This window comes from Lagopus muta, chromosome 1 (genome assembly GCF_023343835.1).
Source record: "Lagopus muta isolate bLagMut1 chromosome 1, bLagMut1 primary, whole genome shotgun sequence".
Taxonomy (NCBI): Eukaryota; Metazoa; Chordata; class Aves; order Galliformes; family Phasianidae; genus Lagopus; species Lagopus muta.
This window is the reverse complement of record NC_064433.1, coordinates 50,508,105-50,529,183: the sequence shown is the minus strand read 5'-3', so window position 1 is coordinate 50,529,183 and position 21,079 is coordinate 50,508,105. Positions and strand designations below refer to the sequence as shown.

General features: G+C 47.3%; 1 long non-coding RNA gene across 1 annotated transcript in view; it reads right to left on the bottom strand.

Moving 5' to 3' along the window:
• Positions 1-40: 40 nt before the first annotated feature.
• LOC125699794 (uncharacterized) overlaps positions 41-21,079 on the bottom strand; it is a 45,567-nt gene continuing 24,528 nt past the window's right edge. The window contains exon 3 of the long non-coding RNA XR_007379704.1: positions 41-238. This is a non-coding gene — a long non-coding RNA (uncharacterized LOC125699794). The remainder of the gene's footprint in view (positions 239-21,079) is intronic.

Sequence of the window (21,079 nt, the reverse complement as noted above, 5' to 3'; positions counted from 1 at the left end):
AAAATAAACCCAAGCCCTCCCCCCTCGGGTCTTCCCCCGCCCCTCCACGGTGTGATTTGGAAGAATAGGCAAGGCTGCCTCCTCTGTCGCTCACACTCCCTTCAGTTCCTCCTCCTTTTTCTTTTCTCCCAGGTTCCTTCTGAGAAGCTTCAGAGCTTCAGATCAAACATGTTGAAAACAAAAATACAGAGAGGGAAAGAGCAAGTGCACATGAGAGAGATCCATCTGTCACTGGAATCTGGAAAAGAAAGCACACAGGAGACAAGAAGAGGCATCAGTTGGAGGGGGTCTTTGCAATAAGAATTTAGAGGATGTGGTTTCATGAGAAGAGGGAGATGGGGAAAAGATAGAGTTGCAGGGGGTGCTCACAAGGGGGGAATGGGACCTCCTGCCTCGCTGATAAGCCTTTGAGAAGGGAACCCTCACGACGTATAATCTTATATCAGGGGTATGCAGAAGGGTACCCAGGCTCTGTTATGCAATGTAATCACAGCCAGGGACGTGGGGGAAGGCAGTGGAGTGGAGGGAGAAGGGGAAGGGGAGGGAGGCTGGGAAACATACGGCTGCTATTGCAATTGGCTTAGAACTCCTAGTGTAAACAAAGGCAAGCACCAAGCACAGCTAAAGCCAACGGTTTTCAGCTGCCTGGAAATCATGTACACGGAATGCACGAAGCAATAAAAATGAATACAACCCCTAGAACAAAATTAAAACAAATAAACAAACAAACAAAAAATACTTTTTTGTTTCCTCCCTTCCTTACTGCAGGAGGGATAAATAATTCAAAGCACTTGTAACCATTTGTGCTCTAAAAAATTTTCCTGTCTTTTGGTGCAGGGACAAGGCTGTTGAGGTGAGCCAGCCCAGCTGGAGCATGCAGACGAGCTAGATGTAAGCAGCATGTCAAATACTAGCCTCCAGTCTCCCACCAACAACGCCAGCAGTATTGTTAAAGGACATCGTTCATCCACCCCACCCACCAAAGAAAGGTATACAGCCTCCACCCTCCTGCTGTGCCCACCCTATCTATGAATGCTGCAGGAACAAACACCTTCTAGGAATCAAGGGCAAAGTGACATTTGTCCTAATGTATATGTGGGATCTGGGCAAGCTCTTGGTCCTGACTAGGAAGGGCAGCCTGGAATCAAAGAATCATTTGAGCGGGAAGGGGCACTTAACGGCCATCCGGTCCAACTCCACTGCAATGAACAGGGACACCTACAGCTCAATCAGGGTGCTCAGAGCCCCTCCAGCCTGACCTTAGATGTTTCTAGGGACAGGGGATCCACCAGCTCTTTGAGTAAAACCTTCCCTCCAGCCATGGTTTCAGCCCTTCTCCCACTGTGCTGAAAAAGGAGCCTGGAAGGAGTGCCCTCAGGCAGTGCAGAGGAAATCATTTCATACAGCAGAGAAAATGTGGGCACTGGGCTTTATTTTTAACTAGGGAGGAGAGGGGAGCAGGAACAAAACAATAGAGAAAAGAAAATAAAAGGTTCTTAGTGAAGAATAAAGATTCCCTCTCAACTGTTTTATTTTGGGGGAAGGTTGCTCACTTAAAATACTTAAGGTTTTGCTGCAAAAGCTGAATCAATTTCTAGCATAGAGCCACAGAGGGCAGAAGAAAAATGAAGGAAGATAAATGGAGGAGGAGTGAACCCTTGAGGAACAAGGCTTACGTCTGTGGAGAAATCTGAGCTGATTTGGGTCTGTGGAATTACCAGGCCAGATGGATTAAGGGATCAGAGATAGTGTCACGGAGAAACACTTAAATATTCAGTAATCCAAAAAGGAAAGCCAAGATGGAGAACAGGAGGGGGAAGAACAGCTAGACTGAAAGAAAAGATAAAATCTTTGTACCCCACAGCTGAGACTGCTAAACTTGAGTCATTTGTGGTTGTCATATGATGGCCTCCAGCTCCTGCCTCATGTCCTTTGCTTTGCATCAGCCAGCACTGATGCAGAAGGCAGGGGTTTTTGCAGTCTGTTGCTTTGTTTCTCAGCCTTATAATCCAATGAGAATTCATTTCCTGATACTGCTGCCCCAAATGCATCAGAGAGGAGGCACATCTGGCTCTCCATAGATTGGTACCCACAAACCTCTGCTTTCCCATCAGTCCAGTACCCTGTCTTGTTCCCTCAGCCCATTTCCTCTGTTGCCTTCTGGAACAGCACAGGCTGTTCGAAGTGCTGTGCTGAAGTAGTCATTGTCTGCTGTGGCTTGTCCATGGTCCACAGAGAGCAACACTGGGACCATGAATGCATTCCCCTTCAGCAGCCCCACCAATTGCTGAGACCCATCCTCATTCTGCTCAGGCAACACAAAGAGGGCTTGGAGGGGGAGATGTTCTAGCAGCCTGGAAAGGAAAGAGGTGGCTGGGTTAGGCAGTGGAAGGAAATGAAGATATTTATTCCTGGTATGTGTTGAAAACACAGGGGCCATGCAGAGAAGATCTACTTTCCATCCACCTCCAACCTCTGCAACCTTGCTTCAGCTGGAGGCCAGAGAAGGGCCCAAATCATTCTTTAAGCCAGATTTATTGGTTTCCTTGGGTCCCCATGATGGCTGTAATTCAAGAAATATGCAAACCTCTTCCATTCTTCCCCCAACAACTCCTGTATCCTCACTGTCTCACTGATGTAAATGGCCCCAGGGGCAGCCCAAACTGCAACCTCACCACACCTGCTCGTGGCCAAGAACTCTATTTCATCTCAGATCAGGACCATCAGTCCCTGTCTCAGCAAAGCCATAGATGTGCCAGTCTCCAACTCCACCACAGCCCTCCCTGCTTTGCCTTTCATGAAGACTTCAGTGCTCCCTGACATAAAAAAGGGAAGACCAGGGACAGAAGATCAGCATCATACCCTCCCTCAGCTGTTCAGAGCCAAATGAACATCAATCAGACAGTGTCACAGACCAGCAGTACAAGGAAGCAACACTATGTCCTTACTGCTGGCCCAAAAGGTGCTGACAGCAGAGTTGGCTATTTCTATCCTTTGCTTCCCAGGCAACACAGTAAGATATCACTGGGATGGAGGTGGGCAGGGAGAGCAGAGGTAAGCAACTACAGCTTAGGTATAAGTTGAAGAAGGAGTAGGCATGAGTTGTGGAGAGCCTTGCTTGGATGGAGGCTGTATATACAGGTGAAATGAAAAAGTGAGACACAGGACCTGTTTTATAAGGTAGATGCAAGGATACCACCACCGTTTATTGGGTTCACCTGGCTGTCAAGTTCCAGAACTTTTCATTGTAACACTAGATAGCTCCTACAGCTTGCCTTGGCTTCTGTCAAACCTCATGGATGTGGGAGCATCAAGGAATAGGGGTTGCGTTGTGCCCATGAATGGCTGCACCCTCCCGTGGCTGGCACAAAGTCAACTCATCAGCTCAAAATTCCCAGTGATTCATCTCTGGTTTATGCTCTATCAATAGATGCCTCAGTGGTTATTGGTGTTCCATTGCTCTGGAGTGTTTGAGGAACAGATGAAGGCCACAAGAATGTTTCATCTGTTCAGAAGAGGAGAGGACAGGGAGGTGTAGGGAAAAATATAGTAGGGGAAGTCCTGAATTTGAGTCAGGATATAGGTATCCTGACAGCCATGAACAGCCCTTTGATTCAGAGATTGAAGTGGCACAGCAGGTCACACAAGAATACAGTCATTAGTTAGATAGCCAGGTATGAGGATGGATTCAAACACAAATACTGAAATTATGGACAGGAATGATGTGGGCCTGGCCTTGAATGCCTCCAGGAATGGGGCTTCCACAACTTCTCTGGGCAGGCTGTTCCAGTGCCTCGCCTCACATGGCACAGGCTGCCCAGAGAAGCTGTGGGTGCCCCATCCCTGGAGGTGCTCAAGGCCCGGTTCAATGGGGCCCTGGGCAGCCTGAGTTGGTAGTTGGCAGTCCTACCTACAGCAGGGGCCTGGGGCTCATTGATCTTTAATGTCCCTTCCAACCTAAGCCATTATATGATTCTATAATTCTATAATTCCATGTAGGGAATGGAGGTCACATGAGGGTTTGGGAGGTAGATGGACCATGGCTGAGGGAGGATACAAGATCTAGGGGGCAAAGCATGAAAACACAACCAGAGAAGGCACATACAGCAGCAGTTTGGGCCTGCGATCTTGACCTTGTCAGCTTTGTCCTCCTGGGGCCCAGTGCATTGAAAAAGCCAGCACTTAGTTCTACCATTCCTTAAACGGTGCTAAGAGCCTTACATTAGAAATGCATGCATTAAAAAACCGTCAAACACTCTTGGCTCCTCTGGGGACACCCCGAAACCAGGCCAAGGCTCCTGCTGCTTTCTTCTACTTTGTGCTGAGGCTGGGAATCTGCACTCCTCCCAGCTCAGCATGCTGCCAGGAGGCCTCAGGGTGCAAACACCACCATTAAAATGCTTAGCTGTCTTGGCTTCAAAGTCCTTCCAAGATTTCTCTAACAGCTTTCCAGAAAAAGGGGAGCTGCCTTTCCCAGTGGGGCTTGGAACTGGGGGTTAGTACAATCCATGCCTGCTTGATAATTGCTGTGATACATGATGCTCTTTTGGCATCTCTGGCTGCTTCAGATATCTGTGCTTCCATCTTCCCACCAGGATGGCCAGAGATAGTCCTTGCTTTTGCCCTTGGCTTTGGTGAAAGTACAGTGCCATGGAAGAAACACGCAGCATGGGTGTGCCACTACCCAACAGCAGCCCCTTCTCTCTCACCCCACTGCCTCTGGGGATGCTCCCATTTAACATCATGTTAACATCATGTTGCACAGTAAAGAAGCTGTGGCTGTGCCCAGTGGCATCTAAGAAACCCCAAGATGATTGAGACAAAAAGAAGTGACAACAGAAAACCCGATACCTGAGGATTTGTGATGTGGAAGCCACTTGCATAAGAGAAAAACAGGGAGAGAGAAAATGTCCTCCATTCTGGCTTTTCTGATGCCCACTAAGGGTTGAGCTCATGCAGAACTCTTTTTTTAATGGGGTCTTTGAAGGTTTCTTTATTACTTATAGAATCATAGAATCATAGAATGGTATGGGTTGGAGGCCCCATAAAGATCATACAGTTCCCACTGCACCTTACAGTGGACCAGGTTGCCCAAAGCCCAATCTGATATGACCTATGAAGAGAAAGGAAGAAAAGCTTTCTCTTTTATCCATTTTATCCCTATTTCCGCAAAAGAATAAAAAATAAAAATACATAAAAACAGAGAGTTCTCAGCATCTCCGAGATCTTCATCACATTTGTTTGAAATTTGCCCTCTAGGCTCAAAAAGTCTAAAGGACAGACAAGCTGCTTTAGGCAAAAGCGTAAAAAGAACAAAGAAAAAAAAAACAACAATCAACTATCTACAGAACCACCATGGAATCTCATATAGTAAAAGCTGTTTTCATGTCACTGAGCAGTCAAAGCCTTCATCCCTTACATGGTCTGGATTGCTATCAATGAGTCCTGCTGAATGTTGGCTGCTCAGTGCCAGAGGCTCTGTGAGTTTTGGCAGAGCTCTGCTGCAATAGAAATCATGGGGTTCGACTCTGGACTGGTTCATTTCACCATACAAATCCACAGCTCTGCTGCTCTGAAAGTCATGAGCAGAGAGAAAGTACCCAGACTCCAGCTGTCCCCATGATGCAAGGAAGCCCAAAGCTCTGGCACACCAGAAGGACAATGTGGTGAGGAAGCCTATGAAACCAACACACCATCTCAGCTGCTTCTCACAGGGAAATGCTGCAAGGGAGCTCGCAGAGCTCAAACACCAGCTGGGGCCAACAGTGTCTTGCACAAGGAATCATAGAATCATTTGAGTTGGAAGGGACCTTTAATCTTCATCTAGTCCAACCCCCTTGCAATGAACAGGGACACCTACAGCTAGATCAGGGTTCTCAAAGCCCTTCCATCCTGACATTGGATGTCTACAGGGATGGGGCAGCCACCAGCTTTCTGGGCAGCCTGTGCCAGTGCCTCACCACCCTTGCTGTAAAAAGATTTTTCCTTATTTCCAATCTAAATCTCCCCTTGTCTATTTTGAAACCATTTCCCCTAGTCCTATCACAAAGGATTGGCACGGGACTGCCCAGGCCATGCTGTCCATCCCTGCTGATCCTTGTCCTGTCTGGGATATGAGAAGAGTTGAGGTGACCTAGAGCTACATCCATCATACTCATGCACCCAAGCTCAAGCAAATCCACAGACACTGAATCCAAATCTTTGCAAGGCTGAACAGCTCAAAGTCTAACCATGAACAAAACAGCACAGTGCTGTAGATACCCCTCCCATCCCCCCCGCCCTCCCATCGTGCCTCCCCAACTGCGATTAGATGCCTAATTTGTTAGGCAGCAAGAAAGAGAGAATGGGAAAGCTCAGGGGAGGAAAATGAAGCAGCTCAGAAGCATGAAAGGAAAGAGAGAGCTTTAGAAACGTAAATCATTTTAAAGCAATAAACACTGACAGAAAGGTCTTTCATATGCCATGGCTTCCCTGGCAGGCCGGAGAGCCACTTTTGTTTTTCCAAAGTGAGATGGTTACCTTTTATATTAATATGATTATTGAAGATTAAGGGGTATTTGCATTGAGCCAGCACCACCCAGACAGCCAACAGCAACAACTTGCGAAAGCGTGTGCAGGGGGGTTAGGCTTGGGGAACAGCATTCTCCAAGAAGAAGAGGGTGTGAGGAGATTACAGGTCCCATAAAAATATTAGCAGTGATAAAGCCGCCTTCATCGCTCTCGCCTCAGGGGAAAGAAGGGCCTGGGAAACATCACTTTCCTTGTTGTCATCCAATGAGCTCAGACATTGGCAGTGGCAGGGCAGAGGAATAATTCCTTCTGGCTATAGGGAGGGAGCGTGGGCTCCATGGTGGGTCTCCGTCCGTGGAGACCCACCATGGGGAGGGCAGCAGCAAGGTGGGCTCTGCGTGTGCATCTGCGTGTGTGTGCATGTGCATCCATGTGTGTGTGCATGAGTCACTGCAAAGGATGGGGTAGCAGTGTTGGCGCCAAGCTGCAAGTGAAGGTGGGCTGCATGTGGAGGAATTGCTGCAGGTGCTCAGGTGGGTGTGCAAGCCAGGAGGGAGAAGGTAGGGGCAATCTCACTATGAAGCAGAGTGAGTGTTCACTCCTGGGGGGAGGAATTGTGATAGGAATCCGGGGAAAGTGCTGCTCAGGAGTGCCTGTGCATGTGCATGTGTTTGCCTGAATCAAAAATGGGGTGGGAGTGCTGGCTGTGCGTGAAACGCTGCAGGGAGTGGGGCAGGAGTGTGGGATGTCTGTGGGTGTGTGTGGATAACAGGAGATGGCTGTGGTTGTGAGTGTGTGTGGATGCAAGAAGTGCTGTGGGAAATGAGGGAAGCACAGATCTTGCATTTGTGTCCTGATGTGAATCCCTGCAGGGAGCAGGGTGCTGTGCCTGTGTACATGAGAGGCTGCCTGCTGTAGGGAGCAAGCTACGAGCATTGGCATGTACCAGTCATGGCTGCAGGGGAGGGCAGCATGTCCTGCATGAGGCCAGGAGAAATTCACAGCTGCATGTCATGTTCTTGTGAAGACCCTCTACCCCCTCAGGGTCACCATGGCTCCTCTGCTGTCCTGTGCTGACTCTTCTGCCCTCTATCACAGAAAAGCAGCTCTTGGTTTTCACTGGGCTGGCTGTGAATGGTTGGCCCACAAGTAATTTGAGAGATGCCCCCACTCAAGTCAAACAACTGCCTGGTATTTCTGAATACTAAATATGTCCCCAACAAACCTGGAAGTTAGGAAGAGGCTCAGAGCATAAGGTATCACAAAAGTCCTGGGCTGGCTGAAATCACTTCACAGGTTGCACTAGCAGCCAGACATCCAGTGAATACCTCCACACCAGCAGATTCTTGCTGGTAATAGGCATTCTAGCATCCTTCAATATGCTTTCAGCATCCGGCCACCCTCCCCCTGAACAAAGGTCTGATAGAAGTTCCCTCACCAGCAGTGACACCTCTCTCCTCTCTTCTGACATGAAGCAGAAGCAGAAGAAAAGGTGTGGGAGGACATGGAGAATCTTTCTGATAACCCAAGAGCAATAAGCTGTGGCAGCACGTGCTAATGGACTATGCAGAACCTCTAGCTCTTCCTCTGGTCAGTGCATGCCTAGAGCTAATAGCACCACACTAGGCAGGATGTTACATTTCCACATGGCTGCTTCCTTCTCCCCTCCATCCTCAGCCCCACTGGGAGAGACCCTCTTCCTGGCCAGCTCACCCACCTATATTTCAAGCTAACATCTGACATGCATTTTGACACAGCCACGCCTTCCCTCCCTGTTCTCCACTACCTTGCCTTGTTTAGAATGTTTTTTTTTTTTCTTCCATTGCCAAAACACAATGACTGTTATAATTAACAGATTATCTCAGTGCGACAGCTGCGGTCCTTTGAAAATTAGGTTGAATAACAGGATCCTGCCGTATGGTAATTTCTTTTCATCTCTCAAATATTTTCTCTCTCACACTCGTTTCTACCTCATTTCTTTTTTCCTTTCTTTCTTTTCTCTCTCCCTCCTCCCACCTTTCACCAACTTCCTGCCTACACGAATGATTTCTTTGGGATGGGGCAGGCTGAAGGGCTCTCTCTACCTCCATCAATTATTTTTATTCTTCCCCTCTTACTATAACCCCTTGTAGAGAGGCATCATTGCCAAGCAAACACACAAGGAAAAAATGTTCTTTGCTTCATCCCACCACAAACCATGGCAAAGAGGCCTTCTCCAAAGCCCCAGCCACTGGGATTTCACAGGCAGGGGACAAACAAAGAAGTGGGAGCACCTTTCCCATGGGGAGCTGAGTGCAGCAGCGTGGCCAAGTGGTGTGTGCTGAGCCAGCCAGGGTGCTCTAGCCACCAACCCAGCCTGCCGCCTTCTTGCTGAGTCAGTATCTGCCCCTGACTCACCACTTGCTCACTGAATGGGAACTGGCAGTACTTACATGGCATCTTTCCCTCTCACTGAGGCAGTAGCTATGCTACTCACCACCCCCTCTCACCATTATCCACCTACATCTGTCTCTCTACAGACTCCATCAACTCAATCCAGCCAGAAAAGCAGCTCACTGGAAATTTGGGGTTTCACAATCAGTAATACAATTGGCGCTGCTCCCAGCTGGACCCAAGCCTCTTGAGATCTCCTCCTCCAGGACTGCCATTCTCTTTGCCTCTGATGCAAACCACATAGAACCAACCAAGTGGATGCACTTCTTGGTCTCTGCTTAGGAGGACATGCTAGCAGGTAGCATTTCAGACTGCTGGAATGACTAGTTAAACCTATGGGATAGGCCTTTTGGGATGGTGCCCTGCATTAGGCAATCTATAAGTTTCAAGTTAGATGTGTTCCGGATTCAAGAAACCTGCAACATTGCCAGTGAAGGTAGTAGGGGCATAAGTCAATTATTCTCAGTACCTTGCTTGGACTCATGCAAAATTCCTTTACCCTTCATTGTTCATTTCAACCATTGGCACTGATTATTATAATTAAACACTCTTGAAAATATTTGTGCTGGGGGTTCCTCCTTGTCTTCCATGATCGCTTTCTTTTCATTCTTCACCACTCTTATCCTGCATTCTCCCTTTGCTTTCACTCTAGGCCCTGTGTTGGCTGGTGTTGCATCTCCTCATTCATTCACTGTCACTTATCTAAATGCTACCTATACTTATTAATTCTCCTTTTTTTCTAGTAGCATCTCTCCTCTTAGTGCTTTGTACAGTCCTACTTATGTATCCAATAATAGTATTTTCCCAATGAGTGAGTCATATACCCCCTTGCTGACATTTAAAATTCTCCTTGTTCTTTGAAACACGTTTATTCATCCCCCCCCCTCTACAATTATATATGTCGGCTCGTGGTGTTGCATTTCCTACAGCAGCCATGCAACAAATGGATGATCCATGCAAATAACCCAAAAAATACCTGTCTCTGCTGGCACCTTGTCATTCTTCATTTTAGTTATGTAGGCCAAAGCTAAAACAAGGTATGAAGCAATCAAAAGTAGGGGACAATTTGATTTTCAAAGCATCCCACCCTTTCCTTTGTTCTTACTCAGTCCAGATTTCAATCTTTTTCTTTTTTCACCTCATTCACTGCTCTGCCTCTTTCAGTGCTGATCAGTAGTAGCAGAGTGTATGGAGTCTGCAATTGGTACTGGGCATCTGGTTTGCTAGGTGCTGTCAGTATGCTCAGTGAGAAACACACTTTGTTCCAGACTGTATACAAGCTGGAAGGATAGAAGAAAAAGAAAAAGAAAGGAAGAAAAAAAAAGCACTATCACTCAGTTACCATGGGCATGGGAATGCCTTGTCCTTTATCCCAGTAAATGCATGCTCTGTGACCAGGCATGAAGCCGTATCCCCCTAAATGTCTCTCAAAAGGCTTCATCAGACATCCCTAGTAAGCAATTCATCTGGAGCCCCCCCTCACCATTCACCATAGTCCTTTTTCCTTCCCTCACACTGTTCTCTGCTTCTCTTCCAGCCCTTAGTCACCCTTGAGTATGCCATGTTTTATTTATTCCTTACTACTACTCTTAATCTGCATAGGCCAAACGCTAAGATCTGAAGTTACCCTGACTCATTTCCTACCCAGGAAAAGCAGTGATTTTGTTCAATGGAAAAGCCTGTGATGTCAGTCTGGACAGAAACTGATGCTGCCTGGGGATCCCGCATGGTTATTTCTCGCTCCCACATCCAGATTTCCATTTAGTGATGTCCTTAAAGCATGTACCCAACAATGAACCTCTGCAAGTCCCATTCAGCTTCTCAATCGCTTTCTTCTGCAACATCTGTGTTGATGATTCCCACATCTTCCAAACATAACAGATTCTCCTTCTGTTCTTCCTTTCCCTCGCCTCTTTGTTACCCACCCACTGACATCCTTCCTCTCACTTCGAGAAACTGAGATTTTTTTCCTTTTTTTTTTTTTTCTCTTTTTTTTTTTTTTTTTCCTTGATTGGATTTTCTTGTTTTCCCTGCTGCCCAGGGACTCCAGCTTGTAATTTCATCTCCCTTTTCCCAAGATTGCCGTGCCGAATAAAAGGCTGACTTCCTCATCTGCTCTCCAGTATTTCAAAATGCCGAATGGGCCATTGAGGAGAGCAGCGATTGGCCAGGGCTGCTGTCTGTGGTACTGACACAGAGCCGGCAGCAACGTTCACAGGCTACTTTGAAAGCTCCAGGGATGGCTTGTGGCCAAAAATGATGATATCCACCCCCTCTTTTTTTTTTTTTTTTAATGATGTCTTCCTATGACTCAGTCTGGACCATAAGTCAAAATGAGATTTTTTTTTTTTAACCATCAAAAAAAAAAAGAAAAGAAAAATAAAAAGAAAAAAACCAACTCCCTTCAAGCAATGAAAACAAGAGCCTGAGAACAGAGTGCTGTAGCATCGTGGATAGGACAAGTTACGTCACGGATAATGCATCTTGGGGTGTCCTTGGTGGTTTTAAAAGACGCAGAACAAAAGGCACATGTCCTCTTTCCAGAGAAACGAGTTTAGGCGAAGCTAAACAGGCAAACGCCCGGGTTTCTGAAACTTGGTTTTATCTGTAAGCAAAGCGGGACGCAGAGACACCATGACCTCGGGGGCTTGTGACTTCCTGGGCTCAGCAAGGAGCAGCCATGCCCTTTGTTATCCACAAAGGGGACGGTGCAGGGGGAACAGAGACAGCTGTTTCAAAGCGGGACCGCGGCGTTCTGACACAGCCTGCCCACGCACCCTCACCTATGTCGATAACTCCCCAGCCCGCAGCAGCAGGCAGCCATTCGGGTGGCTGATAAATGAGCAGTTCAACCAGAGACTGCTTAATTTGCTCCTTGCCTTCTTTTGTCTGCCAGAGGCAGGGAACAATGCATGTTTGGAAATTGGCGGTGCTGCGTGTAGCATTACAGGGCTGGAGTTATACTGACTGCTGTAGAAAAAAATTAAAAAAATAGGAGAAAAGGGGAGAGGATTGTGAGCAGGGGAGAAGAGGGGGGGTGTAAGAGCCAGGGAAGAAGAAAGGAAGAGAAATGAGAGGGTATTGTATCCAAGGCTAGATACTATGATGATGGGGACATTAAGAATATGATAGATAGGCAGGAAAGGAAGGCAAACAGACGGAGGCAGACACTGTGAGAGAGACAGAGATGAAGGAGGGAGGGAGAAGGAAGACAGAGAGCCAGAATTAATTTAGGAGGAATACTGAAAATATAATCTTCTCAACGGGGGAAACAAAAAAAAAAGGGAGAGAATTAAACAAACAGCAACAGGAAACTGGGAAAGAATAACTTTTTTTTTTTATGAGCTTGTTAACATTTGTGAAGTTAAGTAACCTTAAATTTATGCCATTAATTTGCATGTATTACTTTTTTTTTTCTCCACTGCCAGTTTATAGTCTCTATGAAACCTTTAAAAAGTGGCTTTTTTTCTCCTGCTTTTCCCTTTGCTTGTGTTAATTAAAGCTTGTGATATATGTATATTTTTACACTGCTGCTGTGCTCCAGCATTTAATCATCAAATGTCCCTTTTTGCCTACTCCAGGGCCACTCTTCTCCTCCCCTCCGCAGCAAAAGGAGGGGACTCCTGGTTCCATGCATCCACTCAGGGCTGTAAGCTCCCACTAGCCATCTCCTTGTTCAAGACAGTGGTTATCAGAACAGAGAGAGGTAGGGAGGCCCTTTAGATGCTGAAGAGTTAACAGCTCCAATCCACTCGGGCAATCACATCGCCATGCTGAAGCACACTGTATTTACACATTAGCAATCACTGGGATGCCTTAAAATCGGATTCTCAGGGGAAATCCAACCAAAGAACACACTGAGATTCCTAATGAAGCTGCTGGCGGCCAGATCTGGGGGAGGCAGAAGTGATGGATCCAGCACAATCGCCTGCTGGCAGAAAAGGGGATGCAGGTCATCCTCCAGGGCTGTAATAGCATCCAGATCTAGGATGTCCATAAGCAATGCTGCTGAAGTAAATGCAAGTCTGGCTTCTCCCTGCTTCCATGAGGCTGCCCCACACCCATTCCAGGGGCAGCAGACCTTCCTCGCTTCCCAAAGACTCCTCTTTCCAGGCAGACAGATCTCTCTTCTAAGCACATCACTGACTTTGGAAGTGCCCAAGGCCAGCACAAAGCATAGCTGGTGGAGACCTTTTGGCAGTTGTCCCAGAGAGCATATTTCTGAGCTCAGCTGGACAGGAGTCCTGGTCCTAAATGTGCTTTGATTGCTTTGCTCCTCTCTAAAGGATCTGTCTCTCCCAGCTGTAAGCAGAGTTTGCTGAAGCAAGAAGGTTGCTAAGCCCAGTTTGGATGCTGTTCTGTCTCTAGTGGAACTGAGGGGACTCATCTTGTTAAAAGCCAGCTGAGCTGAGATCACAAACACTGATCAGACCTAAACAACCCCTGTGAGAGAAACTGCAACAAAGGAAAGGAGTAAGGGTGAATACTGGTCACAGCAAAGGTGGTGTTCACTCACTCCCCATAGAGGAGGCTTATCATCTCCTTAGGGCTCTGCGACGAGTCTCTGGAGTGGCTTGGCTGAAATGAGGTTGGAGAGAAGAGGCAAGGGAGGAAGAACAGGTTTTCCACACTGTCACTATTATTTTGCCATATGGGGGTGTTGAGCACCGGAGAGGATATTTTGATTTACTCCCTGGCTTACCGTTGCTGTGGCAACAGGAGAAATACAGGCCAAACTAGGCTGCATCTGCAATGTGGTGGTAATAGGGAGTTTGGGTTCCCATGTGTTTGTTTGTTTGTTCGGCTGCTTGCTGGAGCCACATGGCAAAAAAGCACCATCAAGATGGAAAGAGAATGGGGCCTGAATTGTACTCAGACGAAAACGCCCTCCCCTTGTGTAGCACCAAAACAGTCGTGCCTGCACTCATACTCATGGCACACAGCCCAAGGAATGTGAGCACATACCCATGTGCTCTCCTTCCACCACACATACATGGGGGTCTTCTGGCTGCTCTTCCAAGAACTCAGATTTCTTGTTTTGTAGTTACAAAGCCCCTGTGCATCACACACTTTCTAGTAGGGCTCTGAAGCACAACAGTCTTGGGCCTATCAACTTGCATCAGTAAGAGGCTTTCCTCTACCTTTTGATCCACACACCTTAGCTGTGATGCTAAGGGGTCACAAGCAGCACTGGGTGCTGAGCAAATATTCTTCACCACAAAAACAAACTCAGCTTTGTCTTATCAGTGATGTCTCTAGCTAGGAGAGATGAACTCCACTCCCAGCATTGGAGTAAGGCCTTGAGTCACATACATGGGTCTACTGCAGATAGCACCAACCGCTGTGATGGCACCATCTTGTGGGTCTGACAGCACATTTACTACCCCAGAAAGGAAGCTGTGGAGCAGTATTAAATATTGCTTCCTTCATTCTCTTCCCTCCAGCCTGACGGAACCTGACTGTTCCCAACTGAAACCTGTGGCCTTTGGATAATGGTTCAGTGTCCAGTGCATCCAAAACACTGGCCTTAGAGATCTCCTTCTGATCATGTGGAAAATTATTTATCTGTGGTCCCTCACCACCTCTGAGCTGGTTGCTGGAGAGCTGGAGGCACAGAAGAGCTTTATATGAGATCCTCTGAGGTAGAATGCCTCTAGGGGGGTCAATGAACATGGGGTCTAAAATATTACGAAGACAAGGGAAGGCAGTGAAACATAATGATGTCCACAACGTAAATACTGCTGCTTGAAATACACTGAGGTGAAAAAGCAAAACAAAACATGCAAATAAAATAAAATAAAATAAAATAAAATAAAATAAAATAAAATAAAAACCAACAGAAAAATACAAAGGGGTTAGGGATGAGCTTGGAGAGTAAGGAGGATCTCCTCAGTCCCAAAGAGGATCAGACAGCCACAGGGCATGTGTAGTGTTGTTATATGTGCTACAGGAGGGCTGCGAGCTTGCAAAACAACTGGGTACCCACAGCCCATGTGTGGAGGGGTGAAGTGGGCATCAGTTGACTCCTGGCTGCCTTTTCCCCCATCATTCCTGAGGCTCCATCTGTTTCCATTATTTTTTACACATACACACACACCAAAAAAAAAAAAAAAGAAAAAAAAAAAAAAGAAAACAAAAAGGGAGAGCGAGAGAGAGAAAATAAGCACTTAATTTCTAACCTAATCAGCCCTTCTCTCACTAATTAGCACCCTTGGAGCACATCCACAGGCTGTGAGAGATACTCTGGGGCTGATAATGACCCCCAACCTGCAGTTGCATATGCTGGAGGGCCAGGAGAGCAAAAGCAAGCCAAGAAGAGGCAGGAGAGTGGTGACCTTTTCCATTTGTTTCTGTTCTTTTTCCCCACAAATCTGGGATGCTGGAATGGCAGGGTGTCTCTTTTTTGGCATATTTGGCATGTATATGTATTTTTTTCTGTGAGAGTGTGAGTGTGTGCATGCGTGTGTGTCAAAGAGGAGGGGAGCTGGAGAGGTTTTGAGGGAGGGGAGTGGAACAAAATACTGGCGCTGAGCCCAAACCTGAAACACATGCCAATTTGTGCCTCGTGCTGGTGGTAATGAAGGGCTCCGTTCAGGACACGCAGGACACTAATTAAGGGGCTTCAAAGGCAGCTTTCTGCAGAGCACTCTCTGAAGGGGGGCTGGGGGAGGAAGGAACACAAGAAGGGGGTGTTCTCCACTCAATAGAAGGCTTCTAGCTGGGGAAGGCACTTTTCTTTTCTCCCTGTCTCCCATGGCAACTTCTGCCCAGGAGAACCGAGGAGGTGCGAGCATCTGGCACCTTCAGGCCAGCCCTCCACAGCCAGCAAGCAAGGCAGGCCCTGGTGTTGTGCTCCCAGAGGGAATGGGGAATAGCACACTGAAAAAAAAAAAAAAAAAAAAAAACTAAAAAACTGCAAAGGAAGCCATAGGCAGAACAAGAAAAGGAGTAAAAAGGAGTTGGAAGGGAATAGAGTTGGTGTCATTGGTTGGCAATGGTAGCATCCATAGGAACAAGAGTTTTCTTTATTCTCCGGGGATGCTCAGGGAATAAAGACCTGGATCACCACAGAATACACCATGACTGACTCGTGTCAGTCATTTCCCCTGGAGAAACTTCTCATCACAAGCAGGATGGTGCAAAATTTTTAAATAGGACAATGGGAAGGGCAGAAAATGGGCTTTCAATGTGTCAGTCTGGGCACAGGTATCTGGGCTTAGTTGGACACCAAAGGCAAACCAGCTTTCTATCCAAAGAGCTCTAGCTCACTTTCAGAAGCTTCACAGACCTCTGTCCTACAACCTCTAGGTGCAGTAGACTCGATTATAGCTTCTATATTGCTGTGTTGGAAAGAGGGAGACAAACCATGGACTGAGAGACATGACTCAGCCATGCCCATCACCAAGAAGTCGTGGCCTAGCTCTCCATCCCCTACCTGGAACCTTAACCACATATCTGCCCACCCTCCCTCCATGAGAGTAAGCATGAAACAGCAACTCTGGTGGAAAACAGGCCTATGCTAAGATTGATTAAACGAGGACAGAGTGTGGGAGGAAAGAGAAGAATAAATTGGCAGAGAGAGCAACAGAGAGCTGGTGAGAGACGGGAAGAAAGAATGAGTGAGAAAGAAAAAAGAGAATGGAGGGTTATGTATGGATTATTTTCACTGAACCGTGCATGAAGCACAAATGTGAGGGAAAGAGAGGTGATATGAGCACATGAGAAAGAGTAAGAACTGAGAAGAGGCACACAGAGAACAGCAGAAGAACACAGCTTGAAAGATGAGCAGTACTTCATTGGTCTTGCACTGCATCATGCTTTGACCATCACTCATCCCTTTAGAGAGGGATGCCTTGACACACAGATCCATTGGGAGCTGCCTCCTCCATACTGAGCTGCCTCAGCACGTATGGGGCTGTGTCACCTGGACACAGCTGTCTGGGTCTCAGGACAGTTTTGCCCCAGTGAGCCATAGGTACATGATATTTAGATGAGATTAAGGAAAAGGCTAGTCCTTCAGTGCTCCTCCACAATTGTCCTGTAGTTTGTCCTGTAGGCCTGTAGTTTATCTGACCTTTCTGCCTTCTCCTGTTCACTATCCTCCCATGCACTAACCAACACTTAAATGCTTATTCCAAGTGACCTGCTCCATGTCTACAGTGTTCAGTGTCACCCGGCCAAAAGCACAGCTGCCAGCAGCACAGAGCAAAAGGGCAGAGCTGTGCCAATCCCTGGAGACAAGAAGGGAGGAGGCTCCAGAGAAGCACCTGTGTTGTGGCTGGCAGAGATGTGACTGGCCAGCGAATGCCCATGGCAAAGACAGCAGAAGACTTCACGTGAATATCCAGCAATTCTCTCTACTTGCCTCGCGTGGCCCAGCTGTGAGTCCTACTGCCCTGCCCAAGCGACTTCTGAGAAGAGACTCTCAGATTTCTAAGCATACAAAGTCGAAAGGGTTTGGATGCAGAGAAAGATGTACTGGAATTGGGCCAAGAACAGGTCTTTGCAGCTGCCTGGGTTGGAGAACATCCTGGGGTCTGCTGGGATCTGCTAAGGGATCAGCCTTCTGGAAGTGCAGACATAGTCTCAGGTGAAATTACCAGATACAGCTTTGGAGGGGCTTAGCCCCATCACTGCCTTGTCTCATGTGAATGCATCAGTCGCAGCATAGTCTAGAAAGGTCATGGGAACTCATGTGCCTGGCCTCCTTCCATCCCACAGACCACCAAACGCTTCCTATCAGACGCCAACAACTGCTGAACCTTCAGTAAGAAAGCCACAGAAATTCTAAATCAAACAGGGGGACGGGGCTGATCACCAATCTCTTCTGACCATGGGTTGAAATAACAGCAAGAATTTTCAGGTTCACAGAAATATAGCAGCCTTAGTTTCCATGGAGAGCGGAAACAAGGACACCCTCCAGGCTCCCCTTTCCTCTCTCATTTCTTCCTTCTCCCCCACCTTCCTCCTCTGTACAATCCAAATTGGATGCCACACTGAGGAAAGATAAACAGACAACTAGTGAATCACTCTTAATAAGTTTGAACTGATTATTATAAAGAAAAAAAAAATCAAAAGGGAGGGAGAGAGAATCAAAGCTGGGATTACAGGCTTAGCAAGCATGAGTGCATATTCAGCCTACACTGTTCTCTTTGTGGCTCTGTCACACCGGTAGACTGCTAAGAGAGTTATACCATTACTAACATGACAGCATTGTCCTACCCAGCCTGGATTAGAAATCCCAGTGGCTGCATAGAGGGGAAAAGTCCCTTGGCAGTGGCAGGCACTTGGCCTCACAATGCCTTCCACTCACAGCATGCCGGCCAGGCAGGAAAGATATTCAATTATCAGCCATGCTCTACCTTTTCCTAGGCCAGCTTTCTCCTTTTGTCTGATGGCTTTTTCTCTGGCCAGTGATGCTTGATAAGTCTGTCACGCAAGAGGAACTCAAGATGGTCCGGGCAATTCCTGAATCAGGCAGGCTTCTCATGGATGCCCCCCTCCTCCTTCTCCTCAGTAGTACACGATCTTCTCCAAGTGCCGACAGGATGCTCAGTCAGCAGGTGGTGAATACCTCCTGCATGAACACAGGATCTCTAACAACTGCCTGGAAAACAGGATATCCGCCTTCCCTGCTGGGCTGGGAGCACTGGCCAGTTGTGATTCTTTTGTGCTTCTCTGGTCTAAAATCATCCTACAGCCACATAGAATCATAGAATTGTTAAAGTTGGAAAAGACCACCAAGATCATCCAGTCTGACCATCCACCTACCACCAATGCTGCCCAATAACCACAGCCCTCAGTGCCACATCTATGCAGTTCTGGAACACCTCCAAGGGCAGTGACTCCACCACCTCCCTGGGCAGCCTGTGCCAATGCCTCATGATCAAGATTGATTGCTTTCACTTCTTAAGCAGGACTTCACCAGTTTTTAAACACGCTGAAGGTGTGTGTTACCCTAATGCAGTTCCCAAACGTCTCTGCTTCAGGTAGCCCTGCTATAAACACCACCCAAACCATCAGGTCACCAGCCACACTCTCATCTACTGATCATACTCCACAAGATGTCTCTGGGACAGTGCCATTATGGTGTGTCTCTGAACTGGCTGACAACAAAAGGCAGGTCACAGCAATGAAGGATTCAGAAAGAAGAAAGTTGACTAGGGAACATGTTCTCTCATGGTCCTGGCAGCGTCTTTGCTGATGTGGCCACTGAGCACTTGGGAGACCAGTTTGGTAGCACTGAGAGAAAATGAAATGGATGCTGTGCAAATTGGCTGTGTCAGCCCCTGGATCTCCAGAGAGGGAAGGAGGAGCAGGACTTGGAGTGGGGAAAGCAGTGAGCTGTGAGCAGGAGAGAATTGGGTATGCAGTGCCTGGAGGGTGAGGGTCAGGACCAAGAGTAGCAGAAGGATCTGCCTAGGACAGCTGCTCACCCAGATGGTCTCCAGTCTGCAGCCTTCAGATCTTGCCTCAGCTCCAGCCCTGTGGCTGGTGCTCATGGTCTCATCTCCCCACAACCGTATTCTGAAGCCAGTAAAGGCACTGGTGGGGCTGGCTCTATACCACTGTTGGAACAGGGGCAGGCACCGTTCCCTGTTCACTGTACCACAGTGTTACTTCTGTCCCAACCCAGAGAATCCAGGCAATAAGCACATTTTTCATTCCCAAAGCTACCCCAGGTCTAGGCTACAACATTTTATGGCCCAATTCTTAGCCTATTTGCATTTTATATTTTTATTTCAACTGCTGTTTGTTTCCAGGCATTTGGGATGCCTAATGATTTTCAAAGCACTGTTTATTTTAATCCCTCTAATTTATTAATACATTGGTTGGCCTCGAAGTGCTTGGGAAAGAAGACTAAGGAAGTTGTACCCAGTGCTTTAAATAAAGCATCGAACTGTCATATGATTACTTCAAAGCAACAACAAGCAGCTCACTTTGTTGACTACATCATGATACAGCCTCTTGGGTCCTCCAGCTCAGTGGCTGTTTTCCTCATGCATGTCACTCTGCAACACAACCAGGCTCACCAACTCCAAAGACGAAGCAAAAATAGTGGTGTCCAAAGGCAGCTCCCCATGAAAAATCTGCCCCTGCTCATCCTTTCATGTGTTATTAGAATATAACAGGCCACCATGGTGCAGGTAATACAAATTATGCTGGCATCCACATGGATTTGCAGGAATCATAACCATAGAAACATAGAATCATTTGAATTGGAAGGGACCCTAAAATGTCTGGTCCAACTCCCTTGCAATAAACAGCACACCCCCAGAGCTAGATTAGGGTACTCAGAGCCCCTCCAGCCTGACCTTAGATGTCTCCAGGATGGAGCAGCCACCACCTCTCTGGGTGACCTGTTCTGATGTCTCACCACCCCTGTAATAAAAAATTCCTTCCTTTTAACCAGTTTAAATCTCCCCTCTTTTATTAAAGGTGAACTTGGGCTCCAATCTCCACTCAACTCTCTTCAACTGAAGATACAGTTCCATGCACAGGACAGACCCTGGAAGAATGATAACTATGAACACTGCTAATCATGTGAGTGAGAGGACTTTGAATCTCTGCTAGTCGGTCTCAATAGGAAGATGGGAGCCATAGGTGAGGTCTATTCAATTGAAAGCCCTCAGGTAGCTTTTGCTATGGTGGCAGGGCTTACTGCACTTGTACATCTTGTGCTGAAGGGCTGGGGTGATTCTACAAACAGCTCTGTGAATGCAGCCTCAAGTTGCTGCTGGTTGTCATGATGAGTTAGTTGTGCTAGATGTCCTCCAGAAGCAGTGTTCTGCCTGGGAATATACAGCGCCTGCTGTTTATGGGGCAGGGAGGGGGGAGGACAAATCCTGCCTGCCTGTTACAACAGCCAGGAGTGAAGGCACCTTCACTCACACTCTCCTTGTGCTGGTGGAAGACAGACAGAAAGTGAGGTGCCTCAAGAAGGACAGTGATGGTATGGAAACTCTCTTACCCCAGGTGCAGGAAGGACAAAAAGGGTTTTGTAGTGCTGGTTGCAGAGTCATTTCTGGAGTATCTCCCTTTACTGAGACACACAGCTTCTGTCACTGCCAATGCATGCTGCACAGAAGTGTGTCCCAAGCAGGCTGTGTAGCCATCCAAAGGCAGGAGCCTGCAA